Source organism: Schistocerca americana, chromosome X (genome assembly GCF_021461395.2).
Source record: "Schistocerca americana isolate TAMUIC-IGC-003095 chromosome X, iqSchAmer2.1, whole genome shotgun sequence".
NCBI classification, from domain to species: Eukaryota; Metazoa; Arthropoda; class Insecta; order Orthoptera; family Acrididae; genus Schistocerca; species Schistocerca americana.
The window spans coordinates 445,094,611-445,119,684 of record NC_060130.1 but is presented as its reverse complement, the minus strand read 5'-3'; the positions used below and the strand labels follow the sequence as shown (position 1 = coordinate 445,119,684).

The window sequence follows — 25,074 nt, the reverse complement described above, 5'->3', positions numbered from 1 at the left end:
ATATGAGCACTTTCTTTCTAGATGCAATCATTGTTTAAACCATTTTCATCCTCCTTTTCGTACACTTACTAAAAATAAGTTTACCCTTCTCGAATTACAAGTCATATCATTTCCACCATTTCAGAGCCATATAATATCCGCGTGCGTTGCCAACAGCACACGTTATCAAAAAATGGACACCTCTTGAACTAACAATTACGGTGGTCTCGGCAACATTTGTTTTACGCTAACGCATTCATAGTAATAATCAAGATATTTGGAGAGTTACCACGTGCAGCTCCCATCTCTGTGTGCAAAGAAACGAAGTTTGCAATCGTGTTAACCACTTCGAAGGACTTGTTTCTCGGGCAATTCCTTCTAAAACTCCTTCAGTAATGTTAATCCATTTGTTTTCAAGACACTTCCTGATGATAGGGACCGACAATCCGTCGACAAGGGGGTTCGTTTTGTCGACTACCGAGTATAGTCAATTTATTCTTCAACTAGCTATACATCTTTCTAAATTTCGGTCAGAAAGATATTCTCATCAATAAATTTAAACCTAATTACCTTATATTCTTAGTTCTGTTCCTTTTCTGGAATTATTTTCGTTTCCTATGTGCACTTAATTCAACAGCTAGATAATTGCTTCGTGACCATCTATATGCCGCACCTTTCTGGTAAGAATACTTCCATTTTACAATTTCGCTCTTATTGTTCTGGTGTGTGAGTCAGAAAATGCTATTTCATCCCTATTGTGGTGCCTGTCAGAGAATGGAAAGACATCGCTACTTACCTCTTCAATATGGAATGATTACTTTAGTGCCTGTGAATGAAGTCTGCTGCGTAACTATTTGATTAAGAATCAGATCTTCAAGAAAACCAGGAGTGACAAGTCTCTCTTGGTGTCTTAATGTATTTTCCGTTGTTGGTTATCATTAACGGAGGGAGTGGCTTCATGTTCCATCGATAAATTGATGAAAAACAAAAAGACATATACGGAAAGACAGCTGCCCTCTAGAAGGATCATGTACTACAAGTACAGCCAAATGCCTCTATTGTGATTCAGATCCTTGAGATAACTGCCTGCAGTAAATACTACAGTCCCAGATTTGAAATTATTTCACACTGAGAAAATAACACACTCCCCGTTTTCCGACAGGTCGTCTTTTACTCACATGATTAATGAATTCCTACATACCACGCACCCCTTACAAACCAGTAAGGAACTTGCACAATTTTCTAGCGCACCTTGTTGGTGTTTCGCACGGATAACGTCAACTCGTACATTATAACTACAAAGGCTTTATAGTAAGCTCAAATGCATTTAAAGGGGAGAATTATTTTCCGACTTTCTGGAAGATAGTTGCTGAAACTAATTACTTTGATACTCCTTTCTTCCAATTTTTGGGATATCTTCAAACATTCACTGTCTTCACATGATACTCCCTCCCTTACATACAGGGTGGTTATAATTAAACTTTCGCTACTTGAGGCAACCCCCCCCCCCTCTCCCCATAAAAAAATTGAGTGATCATAGGATAATAAAACTTTGTGAAAACATTTTTAAGGTCAGGCGGTAGAAAAATAACGAATAAACACATTTTAGTTTGCACATGAGAGAGTAATATTTGTTTATTGCATACCATGTTTACGTTGCAGGTTACAAACGCTGGTCGGTGTGACGACCATCTGCATCCACGTCAGCCTGGAACCGCGCTACAGGTTGCTCTGCTACATCTCAGATGGGATGTTTGCTACCTCCCGTGCTATGCTGAAACTTCAACCTCCAACGTGTACTAGGTACTTGATAAACCCTGTCCTGGTTTCCCCCCAGTCAGAAATTATACAGGTTCAGATGTGTTTATTTCTGTGGTGGAGCACGGCCAGTCTGCCAATGATTCGGTTTTCTCCAAATGTGCCGAGTGGCCTCAAGAGCAATGTGAGGTGGAGGTCCATGTGCATCGAAACAATTGAGTCCAAGGCACCTCTCGCCCGTAAAACAGATTATCAAATATTCGCAGATCACAGTATAGTGTGCCGTTCACGCTGCAAGTCCCTGCTGTCCGAGTTCCGTTCCAGCACCCTTGCCTAACGGCAAGCCACGACCGAACACTCAAATCCTGGGTACTCGTACAGTAAACAAAGTGTGATGCAAAAAGAAATAACGTATCAATTGTCTGTTGCAAACAAACTATACACGATAGAAAAACATTGCAAATGTCACTGGTTAGAGGAAGGTTTACAGATTTGACACAGCTGTACTTTAATTTGTTTGTAGCAACTACACTACTGAAGTGACTACACCGCTAGAGAAATCATTGTGTGTGTTTGAAGTTGTGAGAAGTCAATCCACCGTTCAAGTGTAACGCGCATTTCGCCGTCGATTCAGCAAGAAGCCATCTCTGCCCAAGTAGATTTATGACTGGCATAAAAAATTCTTCGAAGTTGGTTGCATATGCAAATGGAATAGCACTGGTCGGCCACGTACGTCTGATGAAAATGTCATGCGTATCCGAGATGCGTTCAGTTTATTAGAGGGGCAGGCCAGGAACTTCAGCTTCCTCAAATAACGGGGTGGCGTTTCTGAAATGACGCCTGCATATGTAGTCTTACAAGTTGCAGTTACTGCAGAAATTGCATCACAGCAACCATAACACAAGGTATTCATTTTGCATTTCAGTTCTCTAGGATATGGCAGAGGACACTTTTCTGGACGACTCATCTTTTCGAACGAATGAAAGAGACTCCCCGAAACTGAATGTCTTTTGTGCCGTTTGTGTTCACAAAGATTTTGGACCCTTCTTTTATGCGGAGGAAGCTGTGACAGGAATGTCAGTACCGTGACAGGCCGCAAAATTTGTTTCCTTAACTTCAAGAAGGTCCCAGTGATTTCATTTTTATGCTTGACAACGCCCCATCTCACTTTCACCTCGTGATGTTGCGTTATCTTAATAACACCACCCCCAACGTTGAACTGGAAGAGGTGGGCAAGATCTTTTTCATTGCTTTTGGCCTTCCAGGTCATCAGACCTCACACTTTACGACATTTTTCTGTGGGGAGCGTAAAAGACAGGCTCTTTGTCCCATCTATTGCAGCTACTCTTCAAGAGTCGAGAAATCCAATTATTGAGGCTGTCGATTCAATAAACAGGACCGGTTGATTCATGTATGGAACGAAATGGACTACCGTTTTCATGTTTCTCGAGCAACGCATGTGCTCTTGCTGAGTGTATGGTATGATGTCTGTGCGAACAGACAACTTTGAACCTTCCTTTATCCAGCGACGTGAGCAATGAGTTCCTATCTTTCGTAGAGTTTCTGTAATAAACAACTGAAATCTATTCTTTCTTTTTGAATCATCTAGTTTTCCGTCTACAATGGCTGAAGTAGCAAAAGTTTAATTACATATAACCACCCACACAATCATCTCTTATTTTCTTACCCAGTATTACTTTTTCGGTTTCGATACATATTTTTCTTGGTTTCAAAGCACTGTACTTGCGAACTGTCTGCACTCCCACTTTCTACGTTGTGACCACGTGAGAAAATATTTCAGATGTACACGACATCATCTACTGCGCCTAATATTCTGCAAAAGCGCTCTCATTTTCCTATATTCTTTGAATTATACTGGGTGCTCATTTTAACTGTAAGACATTGCATAAATCCTCATGTCAGCCACGCACCTCTCGAGATATGTCAGTCTATAGGAATCCCTTTTTTTTTTTTTTTTTTTTAATTGCAGATTACGAGTCTACAGCAAAATCTACATACGTTTTTTCTGAAGCATTTTCTTCGTTTCTGCAAAGATGGAACTTTAATCGAAGGAATAGAAATGTGTACACAATCATTATTTACGACACTCTACTCAAGGGCCCTTGAATATCCAACGGCACGTGGGACCCCACTTCCATGCTGCAAGTGTCTAACAGGCAAGTACGAGGGTTGCCCAGTAAATAATGCCCCATATTTTTTTTCTCCGAAATAAAAAATATTAGAAATGTGACACTTTAGGTGCGAGTTATTTGAAGTTTCCCGCGTGTGTAAGCAAAGTTTCAATTTCCTCCGACAGAGAGCGGTGGTGTAGGAATGTTCTAAAATGGCGTCTGCAGGTGACATCCGTCATAAACAACGTGCAGTGATTGAATTTCTCGTAGCAGAGGAAGAAACCGTGGACAATATTCATAAACGCTTGTGCAAAGTCTACGGAACATCTGCAGTCGATAGGAGTACTGATGGTCGCTGGGCACAGAGGGCGAAAGCATCAGAGGGCGGTGCTGCGGAGCTCCGAGATTTGCCGCGGTCGGGAAGGCCTCCCACGGCTGTCACGCCTGACATGTTGCAGCGGGCTGATGTTCTCATTCGACGGGATCGACGCATTACGACTCGACAGAGGCTTATGTCAAAACATTAGACAAACTTAAGCAGCGCTTCCGGCGCCTTGGGCGTCATGTTAACCCACAGGATGTTTTGATTCAGCATGATAACGCTCGTCCTCACACAAGTTTGAGGACTTGTGAACACATCGCGAAACTGGGTTGGATAGTGTTACCCCATCCACCCTACAGCCCCGATTTGGCTCCTTCAGACTTTCACTTGTTTGGGCCAATGAAGAATTTCATTCGTGGAAGACGTTTTGCCGATGACGAAGAAGTGATTCACGAAGTGACAACCTGGCTCCGTAGGCAGAGTACAGATTTTTACCGGCAGGGAATACACGCTCTTGTGTCTCGCTGGAAAAAGGCCGTCGAACTTGAAGGAGATTATGTGGAAAAATAAAGCAAGTAGACAAAACATCAGTCTTTCACATATGTAAATTTGATTGTTGTGGAATAAATACTTCTGGAGAAAAAAAATATGGGGCATTATTTACTGGGCAACCCTCGTATTTCATAACTTCTAATTGGAGACACCATTCTCAACATCGTATTCTTCTCACATATCGAACAGGGGACTACTCGACGCGCCACCGTGGCCGTGTTGCGAACTATGACGTATCATAACAAGCAGTACACTGCGACCGCAGCTCACGTATCGTGAAAACGTCGAACAGATAGTGGCTCTGAACAGAACAATACTTTTGCGGCGTCTATTGCCTGCACACCTACCTATCAATTGGAGAACAGACATTCAAGTGGACGATGAATGTTACAACCATAGAAGAAAAAGTTAAAATTGTCATGATTTACCCAGAATGTAAGAGAAATGTGTAGGCTGCTGTTGCCTTTTATGCCGAGCGTTTTCCAGAAGAAAGCTCGCTCTCGTTCGTTCTTTTACACGGTTGTCAACGCCTTTATGTCTGATAGCAGCGTACAGACCGGCAAAAGGAAACGAAGCAAACGTGTTACAGGAGAAGCTAATGAAATAGCTGTATTAACGGCACTTCACCACACCCCACGGATAAGCGCCCAGGAGTTACCCCGCGATTCCGGTATGTCTGTAGGTAGTATTGTCACAGTACAGCACCGTCTTAAGTATCATCCCACATCAGGTGACACTGCATCAAGAACTTCATGGCATCCATTTTCCATAACCAGGTAGTGTTTTGTGATAGGCACTTCAACAAATGCAACCGCCCCTACGTTCTTGGCCGAGGTACTATTTTCCGATGAGTCTACATTCACAAACCATGCATAATATGCATTACTGGAGTGTAGACAATCCCGACTAGTTACGGCAAGTTCACTATCAACGTTCTTTGTTGGTTAACGTATGGTGTGGCATCATGGGAACAAACTCATTAGTCCGTATTTTATCGACGACACGTTGAATGGACGCAAATATCGAACTTTTTGGAACAGGAACGACCAGTACTACAGCAAGATGTTACCCGGGATGTTCAACAACGTATGTGGTTTCAGCATAACGGCTGCTAACCTCATTACGCAATTTAAGCACGAGAGGTATTAGACGGTGTTTACACCGTCCAATGAATCGGCACAGGTGGCCCTAATAATAGGACCGCTAGGTCGCCAGGTTTAAGGTCGCCGGATTTCTTTTTGTGCGGGTATTTAAAAGATAAGGCGTACGGGCCAGTACCAATAAGCCGTGAATACATGGTCGACCAAATCAGAAGCTTGTGGTGACATTCCAGCAGATATGTTTCCGTATTGTGTATGGTCATTTGAAAAGCGAGTCCGTAAGTGTAGTGAAGTTGGCGGTGCAAAGTTTGAACACTTGTTTGTACAGTAGAATAGCATACGCCTCGAGCCACGGTCCCAGTGGCGCATCGAGTGGCCCCTTGGGTCGATATCTCTGAGGAATATAACGTTGCGAATGGGGTACCCAATTAGAAGTAATGAAATACTGGCCTGTCCTAGCCTCGCAGCATGGAGGCGCGGTCCCACGTGCCATTGGATATTCAAAGGGCATTGAGTAGCATGTCGTAAACTACGTGTGTACCCATTTCTATTCCTCCGATTACAGCGCCACCTGTGGCGAAACGAAAAAATGCTTCAGACAAAAAGTATGTAGATTTTGCCGTGGAATCGTAATATACAATAAAACAGCCGTTTCCATTTAAGATTTCAAAGTTACCTCCCGCCACTCACGCGCGGGATGGTGTGGGGGAAGTCGAGTGTGGTATCGTTGGATGTTCCCCTCCGAGCCAAACTGGAATTATAGCTTTTTGATCCGATGTGTAGTTTTCGAGATATTCTAATGTCCTCAGTTAAAACGAACATCCTGTACGTTTCAAGCATAAAAATTTGGGACGATAGTCTGTATTTTCGTGGCGTGACACAAAATAGTGCACATCTGCCGCCGCTTACACTCGAAATACTTTCACTTCTGTTTTACAAATAGGTAAAGCATCATTGCACAAAAAAAAAAAAACCTGCTCTATGTGCTTTCGAATGTATTGCTGACTACAGATAACACTGCTAGACTGTCAAAGCTGATGCGTGCTTCTGAAGTGTTCGAAGGAACGTTCGATACCTACCCCTATCTTAGTTTTACCATACCACCATAACTGTTAAATTAGTAAAGAATGTCTTGTGATATGATCATTTCTAGTATGTTTCGAAGGTTTACATCTTGGATAGTTTGCTGCTAAATGCATTAAATAACTACGTGCGATACCAGCACTGAACAGGGAATTCTCACAGTACAGTACCTATAATTTCTTCCTTGTTAGCTGTTACCGATATGGAAACCTCTCTTGGAGCACAGCAACTTTTCGGCCACAACATGAAATCATGTAGTCTGTAATTCCCGTTTTGTTCACGCGAAGCATTCTCATGTTACAGAAAATCTAATAAAACTGCCGGCAGAAGGTCTTCAAAAATCATTCTCTCTCTTACAGTGTCTCAACATAGCATTTTGGCTCTATCCTATCAAACATCGATGGACTTAAATTAACTGTTGTTGACACTATTTCTATGTCAGTCAACCTACAAGCTGAGTTGCCGACTACATTAGCATGAATTTACAAGGACACACTAAAGTGTGTTTTATGAACAGTACTCGCGGCGTTACTCCATATGTATTTCTTCTGCAGCTCTTCTGTTACTACCTTTAACAAAATGTTTTCTCTTCCAACTCATTCTGAACATCTTTTTGTACAACACCTATTGTATTATATCTTACAATGTCTTAAGTGAATTCTAGTCCACAATGTTAGGTACTTCGACAATGTTTGCATTACACTGCTAGGATGGGGTATAAGAAATCTCTGTAGCTGGCCAGCCACCTTTCCCCTCCCTTACGATGTTTCATGTTGCGGCGTGATGCATGCTCCAGAGTATGGTGGGCATGTGATTAAACAAGCAAATGTTTGTTCTGGACCTTAACCGAGGATTGGTAAGTGTTTCGGAAATTTAAGGATGGCGGCGCTAGTCTGCTTTCTTTCTTCCCAAAGACGGTTTTATGATAGCCCAATATTGTGGAGGGACAAATCACTGATCCCTTGCAGACATCCTTGTGGCTAATATACCATCATCTTATAAACATTTAGTTTTTTGCCTCTAAAAATATCGTAGTTTTTCGCGGAGTTTATTGATGCTAATGCCACAGATGCACTTTTATGTTCATTTTACGTATTTCCTTCCACTCCTTGTGTCGTGGAGTATGTTATTATAAAAGAAACTTTTCCTCACTTTACAGCAAAATAGCAAATTTGAATGACTCTGCACAAGAAGAGGGAAGCCCAATGTTTCCTCTGATCTGGTGGTAATGACACCAACTTCCTGCATTACATTATGTACTGTAATAATAATCCTTTTTGTGATTCATGCAAGACGACGACCTGAGGGCGAAATATTACATTTATGTCTTGTGTGCCCTTTCCAAAGTAGCTCAACCATCTCAGCATGGGAGAGAGAAATGGCTAATCATCTCCAAGAACTGGACATATCATCTAGAAATACTGATCAATTTTCCGAGAAAACACCAAGTCTGTCTATTATTCTTTCCTACACAGAAATGCTAACCAACTAATGCTTACAGCAGAAGAGTTATGAGTGATACATGTATGAACAGATGGAAGCAAACAGAGGGGCAGGATGCCTTTTGTTGAACTGAAGATTCGAGGACGACTTTTACTTGTCTCCCTTATATTTCCTAAATCTGCACGACACCCCCAGCCCATGACTATCACAACAGTTTACTATCTCTTACTTCATCCATGCAACACTCACCACGTACATCTGTCTACTAGTTACAATCTTCCTTGTCATCTTCAACTCCTTGTTAATGATAAGATACGTTAACAAGCCACGCTTACAGATTTTCAATCGTGCTTTTGTACCTTACCAAGCTGACAGAAGAGTTCACCTTAATTCTGACCTGTCATACAACTACACCCCCCCCCCCCCCCCACACACACACACAACGTTTGCAATTTAGTGTAATCACTTCTGAATTTTCCTCAACTTTAATTTTATTCTCTTTATATTCATTCTTAATTCCCATTTTCAAAGTTTCCTTTCACCTGTTTGATTTTCTTCTTCTGACAAATAAAATTCATGGGAAAAGATGTAAATGCTTGTTGATCTTCTCCACCATATCTGTGGAGATGGTACGTTCCATAACTGAATATTTAAACTAAAGAAGTTGTTTAACTGTGTCAGTCATTACAGTGTTTATTATATTTTACTTCCTTGAGTGGAACAGCACATCTCTAGAACATGCCCTCATCATCACATTACTATTAAACAAAGTCATGTGCCACTCTTTGTCATAGTTCTGAAGAAAATGTTCTGTGATACAAAATTACCTAAAGTGAATTGCTACAGTCCTAACTGTTTACTTAAAAAAAAAACTGAGTAGTTCATTTTGGTAATATATTTCCAATATACATAATACAATCTACTGTATATTGGTAGGCAATATCTTTCTTGATTTTATTGGACACATCGTCAGTGGAGAATTTCTGGTATCCAATTCCTTCTGCAGAAAATAACAACTAATACACAGGTACAGCAACAATTTTCTTGTTCTTAAAACGCCATCTCCTGGCAAACGTTGGTGATCCATCATTACAACAGTGCATAAAAAGTTTCTCACAGTCACAAGTTTTTCCATCTTCCAATGCTGCTCTGTCATAAATCGAAAGATTTACTACTTTATGCCTCTAGCCCCCGTAATGTGTCCCCAAGTACTGTGTATACTTTTGTCTTGTAATATGAAGCACAGTTCTTTTTTTTATTTTTCATGCAATGAACAACATCATATTTTCAGTATCCAGGGCCAGGGCAAGAAAAAAAAAAAAAAGAAAAAAAAAAAAAAAAAAAAGAATAGACAATAGAAATACATCGCAAAGGTCTCAAATATGTTTCCTATAGTTCAATCCAAGCTCCAACTTACACACCCATAGAAGACAGCAGAGAATGTGTAGAACTGAATCATTCTGGTTCTCAACTGCAAACTGAGATCTGACTTCATGAAGCATCTTCTCATGTTGATGCATTGTTTCCCATTCTGTTCAACATTGGTATTTATGAACAATTTGTTCAATATGTAAGTCACTGTACATAGACCATACTGGAAGAGGTTCCAAAATCAAATACGATGAACACACATCTTCTGGCTTTACTGGCACAGGGATCTGTGCTGACCACCCACATGCACGAATCAGGCCACTTTTTAGCGATGTACAAACTGACAGAGATACTTCATAAAACTGACAAAGGCTACAGAGTGAACCTTTACAAAGAGTTTTAAATATTCTGCACTAGCTTAGAAAAGGAACAAAATAGATGATTTTTATATTGAAGGACACAAAATTTCTTCAAAATATATTTTGCTGCTTTAGAGCTGCTTTCCCTAGGTGGGGTGATGTTAATATTTTCTGAACAAGTTCATGACAAAGTGGCACTTCAAATTATACAGTCTTGTGAAATTTCCACAGACGGATGGAAGTGCACAGACCACCAGTGCTGGTTACAGATTTAGAGACCCTGCCCAGTGCACAATTTTACTGTTCACAGATATTCCTTTGTGGATGCTGTGTGTGCCTGTGTGGCACAAGGCAATAATATTCACATCTAAAGGCTAATTAGCTGATGTTTAAGCTCATCTCTTTTTTCCAGTAAACAGTTAGGAGTGTATTATGCATCACATAGTTTCTTTCTCTGAATAGTTTCCTATTCAGACAAACTTGATGATGAGTGCTGGTCATTTACACACTGAATACCAATCAAGGAAACAAAGTATTTTGTCATTCAATGCGACTTTTATTCATCACTGAACTGTCATACACAGTTGTGCACATAATGCTTCCCATAATGAATATGACAAAATATAGAATAAGGCAGTGACTGATGCAGTTTAACAGCTTCATTGATTTTGGTACTTATCCTAGCAAAATATATCCATGCAAAAAGCACCTACCAGCTTCCATTCACTCTGATGCTGAGAAGAAAGAATGAAAACACATGGCTGGGTTGCATGCAAATGGATACAATAAAATAAAACTGCAGTTTTGTGATAAATTTTCAATTACAAATCACTCTGAAGCAGGGCTTCAGGAAGCCGAGGAAACATGCATATAGTAGAGAGTTTAATCAAGTGTGTGTGTGTGTGTGTGTGTGTGTGTGTGTGTGTTTTCACTCTGACATGAGTAATATGTCAGTCAGCAGGCTTTCATAGCCATTGACATTGAAGGAACAACCTTCTTGGTTATCAGGTCATGAAATATTCCTTTTCAAACTGTGGCAACAAAGTTTGGAGAGGAGTATGTTGCTGCCTAATCACCTAGATGACTGTCCCTTCGAGATATGTAACAATTTGGCAATAACTTTGGTTGACACTGCTCATTTGTCATCAAAATATGTATTATCTCTGTACACTGAAAATAAATAAAAAACTGTTTCCTGTTTGCTTCAACGAAATGGAGATAATCAATTATAGATGATTTCCCCCATGGCTGCTGTAGCAATCTCTTTCTTGTTCATTCATTGCAGCTGAATCTGAATCCACCGGCGAAGTACAGCACCAATGCCTGTTCTGTAACTCCCAGGAGGTCACCAGTACAATGAAGTCTTATGCCAGTGCTTTAAGAAAAGTTTACAGAAGAAAGGTTTAGTGATGTTACAGGAATGACGGCATACCCAGCTTCGAATGCAGCAGTATTTGTTAATGTGTTAATGCTGCAAAAGACATACACAATTAGCAAAGCAGTTGATACGAACCATATGCAGATGTCGGGGCGCCGTGTGCATGAAGTTGGTGTTCACAGATATATCCACTTTTCACTCCAACAACGCTGCTGTTTGTATTATACACGAGAATGACTTCGTTGCACTGTTGTTCTAAAGTCGAACTGTGAGTAACGCCCTTCACACATCCCCAATATCACCTACACATATCCGATATAACGAATAGTAAAGCCTTTATCCACATTTGCTTTTGGTTTCACACACCAGCAATCTGCCTAATCTTTGTTATTGATAATTTGTTTCTATACTACGCTACTACTATATTATTTACTCCAACAACATTAAAGACACTCCGTCAATATTGTTTCCGGAGTTTGTTGACTTCTTTTTGCACACGCAACTGCAGATTCTTAATCCACGTCCTCTCAGACTGCACAACAACGTTACTGGCTGAAAAACACTTTCACTGCGCACAACACAAAATATCTCCACTGAATGTGAATGACGCATACGATTCGCACATGCTTTGCTGGTCACATCCACGAAGAACAACCAGGAAGGCTCCAAAAAATGTCTTTTTTATCGAAACGTGCGTTTAACCCGGAGACGTCTTTGAATTCCAGCGCCGTTTCACAACTGCAAAAGAAAAAAAAAAAGATAACATGTCATTAAAAGTGAGTAATATGTTGCACATTTTTCAACAATTGTCATTCATGCATGATACATATAGATTAATTCTTTTCTTCATATTTTTCATATTTGAATAAAAGTACAGGTGTGTTCCCTAGAAGTTCTGTGGCAGAAGTCAAGTTGTTTGGATCAAAGATAAAGGAATCATCTGTTTTGTTAGCTATTAGTGAATATAATAGCTAAAAAAAGGTTACCACACACACACACACACACACACACACACACACACACTGAAAGTATTCGTCTGTATGGCTATAGTTTACTTCAGTCATCTTCAGCAATCCGCTTAATGAGACTAAGTTCCAAGGTTTAAGTGGAAGTTCCAGGCATAAGCTATTTGTTCCAAATTTTTTCTGTGCTCTTTGTGTTAGGAGTCATTTTTGTTGCATTAATTTAGTTCTATCATTTAATGACTGTCATTTCTTCATTTTTAAAGTTCCCTCAAATTTTGTCAAGATTCTGCAGACTTTGTTGAAGTACCTCACTGAACCGGAAATTTCGTTGTTCTATTTTATACGCCACCTACCACCACTTGATCTCTAAACTTAATCTCTCTATTCCCTCTATTTACCCAGTTCTATTTGCGTAATTATTTCGTAACTTCATATTAACAATATTCGTTGTAGATGAAAGCTCGATATTTTCTAATCACTACGGTTTCTTTTTTCACGGTTGCCACGTCGTCTTCCAGAAAGACGTCATCTCATTTTGACGCTTTCGTTGTACTCACTTATCGGTTTGTCAAAGTTCTGGCTTCTGAATAGCGACCACGCAAATACATTCTTGTAGATTTTCAACAGGTTCTGTAACTGGTTGCACTTTCTTTCCATATCAGTATTATACGAGGGCAGTTCAATAAGTAATGCAACACATTTTTTTTCTGAAACAGGGGTTGTTTTATTCAGCATTGAAATACACCAGGTTATTCCCCAATCTTTTAGCTACACAACACTATTTTTCAACGTAATCTCCATTCAATGCTACGGCCTTACGCCACCTTGAAATGAGGGCCTGTATGCCTGCACAGTACCATTCCACTGGTCGATGTCGGAGCCAACGTCGTACTGCATCAATAACTTCTTCATCATCCGCGTAGTGCCTCCCACGGATTGCGTCCTTCATTGGGCCAAACATATGGAAATCCGACGGTGCGAGATCTGGGCTGTAGGGTGCATGAGGAAGAACAGTCCACTGAAGTTTTGTGAGCTCCTCTCGGGTGCGAAGACTTGTGTGAGGTCTTGCGTTGTCATGAAGAAGTAGAAGTTCGTTCAGATTTTTGTGCCTACGAACACGCTGAAGTCGTTTCTTCAATTTCTGAAGAGTAGCACAATACACTTCAGAGTTGATCGTTTGACCATGGGGAAGGACATCGAACAGAATAACCCCTTCAGCGTCCCAGAAGACTGTAACCATGACTTTACTGGCTGAGGGTATGGATTTAAACTTTTTCTTGGTAGGGGAGTGGGTGTGGCGCCACTCCATTGATTGCCGTTTTGTTTCACGTTTGAAGTGATGAACCCATGTTTCATCGCCTGTAACAAACTTTGACAAGAAATTGTCACCCTCAGCCACATGACGAGCAAGCAATTCCGCACAGATGGTTCTCCTTTGCTCTTTATGATGTTCGGTTAGACAACGAGGGACCCAGCGGGAACAAACCTTTGAATATCCCAACTGGTGAACAATTGTGACAGCACTACCAACAGAGATTTCAAGTTGAGCGCTGAGTTGTTTGATGGTGATCCGTCGATCATCTCGAACGAGTGTGTTCGCACGCTCCGCCATTGCAGGAGTCACAGCTGTGCACGGCCGGCCCGCACGTGGGAGATCAAACAGTCTTGCTTGACCTTGCGGCGATGATGACACACGCTTTGCCCAACGACTCACCGTGCTTTTGTCCACTGCCAGATCACCGTAGACAATCTGCAAGCGCCTATGAATATCTGAGAGGCCCTGGTTTTCCGCCAAAAGAAACTCGATCACTGCTCGTTGTTTGCAACGCACATCCGTTACAGACGCCATTTTAACAGCTCCGTACAGCGCTGCCACCTGTCGGAAGTCAATGAAACTATACGAGACGAAGCGGGAATGTTTGAAATTATTCCACAAGAAATTTCCGGTTTTTTCAACCAAAATTGACCGAGAAAAAAAATGTGTTGCATTACTTATTGAACTGCCCTCGTACGTATCCATATTTCAATATTCCTTTCATCTCAGATTTCGTTTGTTTCTGTCCAAAGCAATACTGGCTTCGGCTCATAATGGCCACGTCCAAGGAGTACGTAACGATCTACGCCATCTTAATTAAGACTTCACTAATTTAGAGATTCAATTTTGTCTTATTATACGGCACCACTTCCCCTATCAAAAAAATAATCAACGCATAAGGCGTGCACTTAAGTTTTAGTTGCACATGACATACCAACCATCGTGTAGCTAGTGTGCTCAACAACCCCCCACCCCCACCCCTTCCCACCCCCACCCCCCCTCCCCCACCGCAATCGCCACATCCTAATAATTACCAATTAGGGTGACGGCTGTTCGGTAAACTACGACGTCTAGATGATTATTCGGATACATTATCAGTTATATTTTGTTAACCTTAGACAATAATATCTGCTGTAGTTCATATATATCTTTGTGGGGGAAAGGCTACAAAATTGTAACGAATGGAGTAACATATCAACAAAATGTCCACCTTTGCCTATAACAGCGCATAAACGATCTTTTATATTTATTTCTTCACACAACTGGAACAGAGACAAGCAAATGAAACTAGAAACTGTGGAGCATGTGCACGAGAATGTCATGAAGTGTCAGTGATACGTGTCCGAATATACGAAGAGTAGTGGGCGTGTATCGCTATTGTGTAAAAGTAATACACTCCTGGAAATGGAAAAAAGAACACATTGACACCGGTGTGTCAGACCCACCATACTTGCTCCGGACACTGCGAGAGGGCTGTACAAGCAATGATCACACGCACGGCACAGCGGACACACCAGGAACCGCCGTGTTGGCCGTCGAATCGCGCTAGCTGCGCAGCATTTGTGCACCGCCGCCGTCAGTGTCAGCCAGTTTGCCGTGCCATACGGAGCTCCATCGCAGCAAATTAGGGACACTGTTGCTCCTGGGGTATCGGCGAGGACCATTCGCAACCGTCTCCATGAAGCTGGGCTACGGTCCCGCACACCGTTAGGCCGTCTTCCGCTCACGCCCCAACATCGTGCAGCCCGCCTCCAGTGGTGTCGCGACAGGCGTGAATGGAGGGACGAATGGAGACGTGTCGTCTTCAGCGATGAGAGTCGCTTCTGCCTTGGTGCCAATGATGGTCGTATGCGTGTTTGGCGCTGTGCAGGTGAGCGCCACAATCAGGACTGCATACGACCGAGGCACACAGGGCCAACACCCGGCATCATGGTGTGGGGAGCGATCTCCTACACTGGCCGTACACCACTGGTGATCGTCGAGGGGACACTGAATAGTGCACGGTACATCCAAACCGTCATCGAACCCATCGTTCTACCATTCCTAGACCGGCAAGGGAACTTGCTGTTCCAACAGGACAATGCACGTCCGCATGTATCCCGTGCCACCCAACGTGCTCTAGAAGGTGTAAGTCAACTACCCTGGCCAGCAAGATCTCCGGATCTGTCCCCCATTGAGCATGTTTGGGACTGGATGAAGCGTCGTCTCACGCGGTCTGCACGTCCAGCACGAACGCTGGTCCAACTGAGGCGCCAGGTGGAAATGGCATGGCAAGCCGTTCCACAGGACTACATCCAGCATCTCTACGATCGTCTCCATGGGAGAATAGCAGCCTGCATTGCTGCGAAAGGTGGATATACACTGTACTAGTGCCGACATTGTGCATGCTCTGTTGCCTGTGTCTATGTGCCTGTGGTTCTGTCAGTGTGATCATGTGATGTATCTGACCCCAGGAATGTGTCAATAAAGTTTCCCCTTCCTGGGACAATGAATTCACGGTGTTCTTATTTCAATTTCCAGGAGTGTATTACAAGATATCCCATAAGATTTTTCACAGCCAGTATTAAGACTGTTCAGGAAGTGTTTCAAATGACAAATGATTACAGATTGTTCTAGAATTCTTGCTAAACCAACGAGGAAACTCATCAGGAACATCCGAAGCAAAAGCAAAGCTCTACGCTCGGGCCCTGATGGGCGAATCGCGACCGACCGCCGTGTGTCATCCTCTGCTTAGTGTCACTGGATGCGGTATGGAGGCGTCCCGAGTCATCACACCGCTCTCCGGTCCATTATCGTATATTCTGACCTTGAAGCCGCTATTTCTCATTCAAATATCTCCTCAACTGGCATCACGAGGCTGGGTGCACCCCGTTTCATTCCTTCCGCAAAAGAAAGAATCCCTAGCGGTACTGGGAATCGAACCCGGGACCTTCGTACAGCAGCCACAGTCACTCTGACCACTGAGCTACGGAAGCAGCCATCAGGAACGTCCTCTTCAAAATTAAATAACTATAGCGAAGAATAATTTGCCGGCGTAGCTAATCAATCAGTCTGAAGGAACTCGATTAAAAAAAAAAAATCGAGAAAAAGTGGTACGTGTTATCCCTCCTACTCCACGAACAAGATTACATCGCAAACAGGCGTCTACCTTGCAACTGATGAAGGTTCAATACTTTATTTATATCTTACTTATTCTTTTTTTACTGTAAGTCGACCACCGACGAAATGTACGCCTTACTGATTCGTGTCAAGAATTTAACGCCCCTCAGTGCCGTTCACTGCGTACATTCGAAGCTGCTGTAGCCTTTTCCTTAGAAATTTCTTTTCGATCCAGGAGCACTATTGCCGGCCTTAATGGCCGTGCGGTTCTAGGTGCTTCAGTCCGGAACCACGCTGCTGCTACGGTCCCATTTTCGAATCCTGCCTCGGGCATGGATGTGTATGATGTCCTTAGGTTAGTTAGGTTTAAAGTAGTTCTCAGACTAGAAGACTGATCACCTCAGATGTTAAGTCCCATAGTACTTAGAGCCATTTGAACCAGGAGCACTATTGTAGTGGAGGAGGAGGAGGATTGTTACTACGACGAATGCAAATAATTTTTATTAGCAATGCCATAAACATCCATTGCCGCGTTTAGTAACACGTAATTTCAGCGTCTTCACTAGACGAGTTATAATTTCATACCAAGAACTAAATGTCTGGATTCTGATGGGACATCTAGCGTCTACTTTACTCGTGTTGTTCGTCTCTGCAGGCAGACTGGTAACCATCGTGCTTTTAACAGTGGATAAATGGTACTGCTGCGGAGAGACTGAACCATTATCACAGAAAACCAAATTAAAACGAGTGCCCAGCGTTCTTTTTTGCATGTACATTAGTACTCTGTAAACCACCGAACGAGGGGTGGCCAAGAGTATACTGAAGTTTTGTTACTTTTCGATCGGATTAATGCTGTTTGAATATTTAAATTTTCGAATTAGAGGTATGTCACATATCGTGACATTCGGGGGGAGAGCGAACCATTTACGTGATATGCCTTCGTTTCGTACAACAGAGAGCGGCTATAAAATTCATTAGAACTTTACTAACATAGATTGAGTGGATACATGAAATTTTAATCCTCTGGAGTTGTCACAAATAGGCGGAACCACGCAGTAGTATAATTGGGATTTTTCTTATATACCATTCAGAAAATGGAACTCGTCTATCTACACGAGTCGTCTAAAGCTTTAGACTTGAGAACATTTGCGTTCTGCAATACTAGATTAAATGATAAAGTTCGATTTTCGGATCAAACTGACTAAGCCGAAGAACAGGGTCAGCACATGTTCGTGAGTAGTGTAACTCTCTTATCCGCCAGGACAGCCCAGTGCGTTAACGAGCCCCTTCCGGGACACGGGGCGGAGGAGAGGAGAGCCTGACCCGGATCGATTAACGACTAGAGCTCGTGAGCCGGCCACTACGTAAATATCGGGCTGGTATCTATGTCTCGCCATTGATACACGCTATGCAAACATTTAGAAACCTTTCTCACACTTGCACGAAGAGACTGATGATCATAAATGTTTAGTCTCTCTAAACAATAATAAAATCATAATCATCGTCTACTTTCACGTGTCACCCCATTAACTTCCTACACTTCATCGACAGCCCCTCAACGCCATACTCTCGAATGAAGAATTCAATTTTAGAGGACTCCTCCGCAATGTGAAACTCGTGGATAAATTTGAGACGGGGATGGGGGTTACAAGCATCATTTGAATTTCGTTAGATTTAATAGGAAGTCAATTTTATGTTCAAGAGAATCGAAACCCCCTTAAATGTAATTTCAGTTTTGATTCTTGGCGTATATTTAATAGTTGACTAATAATATGGAAAACTGTACCAGCACTGTGATCTGCACTTACCGACTAACGGTGATGTTTGTGTGTTGCTGAAACCCAAGGCCTATGTTACAAACATGTGAAAATCATTTTATGCTGTGTGCTCCGCAGTTTGTATATCATTTGAAAAAAAGACACGACCTGGACTTCAGAAGTATTTATTTGCCAGAACCGTATTCAGGCGTACAGTCCACCATCAGTAGCATCTGACAGAGGATAAACATCAAATGTATTCATAAACTGGCTCCGCAGTTGAAAAGTTCAATGCATAGAACAGTGACGACGGTGAACGAACACACTAATAAGGACCGAAACATAAGCGAATCCTTTTTGTATTTACCATCTCCCCCCCCCCCTACTGTATCTGCGTTACTGATGAAGGAGATGGAAAAAGCTGTAATCCGAAACCAGAATTTCTTCGGTAGCAGAAACGTAACCCCCGAGCTTAGCTTCTTCATTTAAAAGGCGAGTAAGTATCAACAATGTCATGCGTCATTCAAAGGCACCCATCGAAAAATTATCGATTGCAAATTTTGTACCACGAATATTTGAGCCCGTTACCGTTAGGTCGAGCTTCCTTGTGGGAATTAGTTTTATCGATCTTTTAGTACATAAGCGGATTTGTTGAGGACCCTCTGTTGCAATAATTTGCCTAGTAATAAGCAAGGAAAATCAAACACTTGACATAACAAGTGTCAAGAAAGGAAATGTGATTTTTGCGGTTTTCTTCGTTTTTATTAGGATTTCCCCAGGTGGTTTGACGATGTGAGACTCTGAAGAATCGAGAAAGCACGTACTAGGAACATCACTTCTACCCCAGATAAATATCCCAGGCTAAAGGAAATCACTACCTTTAATATAATAATGAACTAGAGGTAAGAACAGACCAGGATCATCGCGCCGCCTTCATACTTGTGGAACAGCTTAATTAAGAATTCTGTCTAAATGTGGATCCCAGAAACAACAACAACAACGAGGGGGAATCCAAAGTACCCAAGTTTTGGACTCCGACAATCAACGTACACTCCTGGAAATGGAAAAAAGAACACATTGACACCGGTGTGTCAGACCCACCATACTTGCTCCGGACACTGCGAGAGGGCTGTACAAGCAATGATCACACGCACGGCACAGCGGACACACCAGGAACCGCGGTGTTGGCCGTCGAATCGCGCTAGCTGCGCAGCATTTGTGCACCGCCGCCGTCAGTGTCAGCCAGTTTGCCGTGGCATACGGAGCTCCATCGCAGTCTTTAATACTGGTAGCATGCCGCGACAGCGTGGACGTGAACCGTATGTGCAGTTGACGGACTTTGAGCGAGGGCGTATAGTGGGCATGCGGGAGGCCGGGTGGACGTACCGCCGAATTGCTCAACACGTGGGGCGTGAGGTCTCCACAGTACATCGATGTTGACGCCAGTGGTCGGCGGAAGGTGCACGTGCCCGTCGACCTGGGACCGGACCGCAGCGACGCACGGATGCACGCCAAGACCGTGGGATCCTACGCAGTGCCGTAGGGGACCGCACCGCCACTTCCCAGCAAATTAGGGACACAGTTGCTCCTGGGGTATCGGCGAGGACCATTCGCAACCGTCTCCATGAAGCTGGGCTACGGTCCCGCACAGCGTTAGGCCGTCTTCCGCTCACGCCCCCAACATCGTGCAGCCCGCCTCCAGTGGTGTCGCGACAGGCGTGAATGGAGGGACGAATGGAGACGTGTCGTCTTCAGCGATGAGAGTCGCTTCTGCCTTGGTGCCAATGATGCTCGTATGCGTGTTTGGCGCCGTGCAGGTGAGCGCCACAATCAGGACTGCATACGACCGAGGCACACACGGCCAACACCCGGCATCATGGTGTGGGGAGCGATCTCCTACACTGGCCGTACACCACTGGTGATCGTCGAGGGGACACTGAATAGTGCACGGTACATCCAAACCGTCATCGAACCCATCGTTCTACCATTCCTAGACCGGCAAGGGAACTTGCTGTTCCAACAGGACAATGCACGTCCGCATGTATCCCGTGCCACCCAACGTGCTCTAGAAGGTGTAAGTCAACTACCCTGGCCAGCAAGATCTCCGGATCTGTCCCCCATTGAGCATGTTTGGGACTGGATGAAGCGTCGTCTCACGCGGTCTGCACGTCCAGCACGAACGCTGGTCCAACTGAGGCGCCAGGTGGAAATGGCATGGCAAGCCGTTCCACAGGACTACATCCAGCATCTCTACGATCGTCTCCATGGGAGAATAGCAGCCTGCATTGCTGCGAAAGGTGGATATACACTGTACTAGTGCCGACATTGTGCATGCTCTGTTGCCTGTGTCTATGTGCCTGTGGTTCTGTCGGTGTGATCATGTGATGTATCTGACCCCAGGAATGTGTCAATAAAGTTTCCCCTTCCTGGGACAATGAATTCACAGTGTTCTTATTTCAATTTCCAGGAGTGTATTAACATGTCCTGTATCATCTCATCAGACGATAAAATAGCCGCGTGGTTTGGCATTTCGTGGAAGGCCTAAGCAGGCCTTGAAAAAACACACCAATAGGGGTAGCGGGCTTGGGACTGGAACTCCAGCATAAGGTGGCACAACACCCATACTATCTTGGCAGCGACAAAATGGTTCAAATGGCTCTGAGCGGTATGGGGCGGTCATCAACGGAGAACTATGTAAACTACGACTGGTACGTCACGATCCACGTGGGACGTCATACACTGTACTGTTCTGTAAGACGACTAATAATGAGCTTTATGTCCTGGATATAAACTACTTTTTCTCCTGAAGGTCGTTAAAAAAATACGTATCGCTAGTGCTACAAAGTTACAAACCAAACCTTACAAATTACCAAAAGTAAGTACATGTATTGCTATTTCGCTGTGCCGATCCGCTGCACTAACAAAACCAGAACTCATGACCCTCTACTGCTCTCTCTTACAGGTAGTACGATATTCCCAAAGGCCTCTCAACTGCCAAAGAATAAACGTTCATAGACTTCACAGCACGTGTCAGAATCAAAAGGCAATTTAGTAATAAGTTGCGCTCTGAATTTTGGGCAGGGTGATTGACCATTTTTCTAAACTGAAAATGAGATCATTTCGTATTCTACCATTTTCAATACCCAACCTTGCGAAAACGGATTTTCTGCATTGGCTGCTTTGAAGACGAGATTCATTCTGCCTGAAGATGACTGATCAATAAAAACAGGCTGTTAAGCTGGTTTTTTCTATGATGCTGCAGATACGGTTTTTTTTGTACCAAGTATTTAGTACTTTTCTAACTTATGTCATTTATAAACGCAATACTTATCTCTGCATATTAAAAGCAACCAATCAAACTCTTTTCGGTAGTCAAGAGACATGATACGAAATCAGAGCGAACCTATCTGCAGCCTTCTAGATCTGACATATCTAGATGGAAAAGGAGAAAGGAAGATGCGGGTAACCTGTCGACGATGTCATTAGACTCGGAACACAAGCTCGGATTGTGAAAGGAGAGGGAAGGAAATCTATTGTGCACTTTTCAAAGGAACTAGCAGGCAATTTGTCTTCAAACGATTTAGGGAACCATTAATCTGGATGGTCGGGCAGAGATTTGAACCGTGGTCCGCCCGAAAGCGGTGTCTATTGTCTCCAACACTGCAACACCTCGCTCGGTTCGACTGCTGGAGAACTAACTGACGAGCGGTTTTTTTTTAATTGATAAACGTAAAGATAGAAGTTAAAGTTTTTTCTTAATATATGCATTCAACGTGGTTTTTATTTTTTACCTTTAATTACAAAGGGTCTATTTTATTGCTCATTTTGTATAGAAATACAATTATGTATTACAATATAACAAATTAGTATCATACTTTTCCATAAATGTTTGCTAAGCAGAAGTGCAATATAGCAACAAACGTTATTGAAATACAACACAAAATACTGGCTACAACCTTACTGAACTGGAAATCTATTTATCATTTTCAAAAATGTCCTTATAAAACACTCATGCTACTTCTGGTACATTAAAATGCTACAAAAGTTTTAAGACATCCTCCTATCCTCCTCCTTTTCCTTCTTGACCATGTTCTTGTTTCCCAAGGTGTTTGTTTTCCTCATCTCCTGGCTGTAGTGTCTAGATATCCGTACCTTAACCTCTACGGAATTTCCATAATGTCCGATGCTGACAACACTACGTTCTTCTTAGACTTTTCATACACCATCACCCGCTGAGTAGTTATTGTGAAAGCCATTTTCGGTCGTAGGGCTTATAGTGCACTGAACTTGAGAGCCTTTGCTTCTCAATCTTTATTGAGTCCTGTTCCAGCATTTTATAATATCCAGTCGCTGAACGAATCTTACTTTTTCGTTAGTCTTTTCCCACTCCGTCAGGAGTCTTAACTGTGACCACGAATAGGGAAATAATGTAACACCTTATCAATGTTCTGCTCTCTTCCATGCAGGTCATTAGTGTGCACATCATTACGGCATTTTTATTTTGAATGGTAATGGAATCAGAAAATAAATGCATTTCATTTGGACCTTTTTCTGACAGACTGCCTCAAGATTTTTGAGAAAACCCAATACAGCCGAAGAGGCTACGTAGTTGCAGCCTTTATGTCTTCTTGTTTCAGGTCAAGTACAAAAAAGCAATTCTTCCTTTGTCTGCGTTCAGGAATGAATCACAATGCGCAAATTGTGTAGTAAGCCTGTCTTTAAAAGAATACTTCACCGACTGAGAGCATAGGCACTGGCTGATTCCGTTGTATGTCGAAACATACTTTAACCACATTTGAATTTACCTTCTCCATTTTATTGCATACAACTTTTTTTTGCGAAGTTTGTGTAACATGTTATTACTGACGGTTTTTCTCCATAGCATGTTCATTTTTTAATTTTAGTACAGCAATCTTGCATGCTGAGCGTGTATCAGCGTGGGAAGATTTGAATGACAGATTAAAGCAGTAATAGAAAACGTTTGTAGTTCGATAAAGAACAAGTAGGAAGGCCTGACGACTCCATTTCTTTACAGAAATGTCTCCAGATTTTGTTTGTATTCAGCTCAGATCGTAAATATCCTATTTTGGGCTTTTTCCTTCTCTCTCTCTCTCTCTCTCTCTCTCTCTCTCTCTCTCTCTCTCTCACACACACACACACACACACACACACACACACACACCCTCTCACCGTGCGAGGTGGCGCAGTGGTTAGCACACTGGACTCGCATTCGGGAGGACGACGGTTCAATCCCTACTCCAGCCATCCTGACTTAGGTTTTCCGTGATTTCCCTAAATCATTTCAGGCAAATGCCGGGATGGTTCCTTTGAAAGGGCACGGCCGATGTCCTTTCCCATCCTTCCCTAACCCGAGCTTGCGCTCCGTCTCGTTGTCGACGGGACGTTAAATGTCTGGTAAGCCATGTGAACCGGCAGTAAGGGTCATTTTCTTGTCCTTCATGGACTTCTGGATGATTTCACTCTCAATGTGGACCTCCTACCATCTGAGCATTCAGTTACATGTATACCATTTCCTGCATCACTTGTCTGAACTATTTTATTGTTTAACCGTGTACTCTTTTACTGCAAACGTGTCTCTTACAAAGCTGGCTCAAACTGGACGATAATAAGCAGTTAATGTCGTTGTGTAAACCACTAATTTATTTCCATTGTGGGTTCTTCCGGGAACTACTTGCTTACAGTTTTATTTATGCTGAAATCTCTCTCACATTATCACTGACAGAAACGTCCTGCATTGTTATTGTCCCTTCAGATCTCTCAGAAGCAACACACACTTTCTGTGCTTATCAACTTTAATTGACTGACAGCAATATGCAGTTTTGCAAAAGCTCAGTTTTTAACACCCTATAACAGCAAATATAGGATTTTGACCAAACCGTTCATGCACGGCAACAAGCTTTATTTGTAACTATAAAACTCTGAAATTTGAAAACTGAGCTCTTATCGACTTTTGAAAAAATGCTACTAAGTTAAGCTTTACTCTTGGTATTCTTGTTGAATTGGTCACATGATGTCCTAGTGTGTTTCATACATAACTAACATGGTGGTCAGGCTACTGTTTTAAGATCTCCAGAATTCTGAACACATCTTACTTTGCGACAGGGTACAGTAGTTGGTAGGTATGTGTACCACACAAAGGAATCTACAAAGAGTCTTCCGTTTTCAAACAGTAAAGATCGGAGCTACTGGGAAACACCACATTCCCGAATAGTTGCTTATTCGCGGTAGGGTTTAATTGATTTATGTAGTCTGCTCATTCATGAATGTGGCCACTAGCCCCACATAACCAGTATCTCTACTAATCCTTTAACTGACAAGGATGTGCTCCAGCCACACTTTATTCCTAAAAATTACTTTAGGAGTATTAAAGAGTCCCAACGCATTTTATCTGGCGTTGTTGCTGTCATTTACATGGTGTAAACGATAACTGTTTAAAACTT

The 25,074-nt window shown here is 42.6% G+C and overlaps 1 protein-coding gene across 1 annotated transcript in view; it reads right to left on the bottom strand.

Moving 5' to 3' along the window:
- Positions 1-25,074, bottom strand: part of LOC124556430 (nipped-B-like protein) — a 395,074-nt gene that overhangs the window by 319,704 nt on the left and 50,296 nt on the right. Inside the window, exon 2 of the mRNA XM_047130386.1 lies at positions 11,613-12,215. The gene's annotated coding sequence lies outside the window, so the exon portion shown is untranslated. The remainder of the gene's footprint in view (positions 1-11,612; positions 12,216-25,074) is intronic.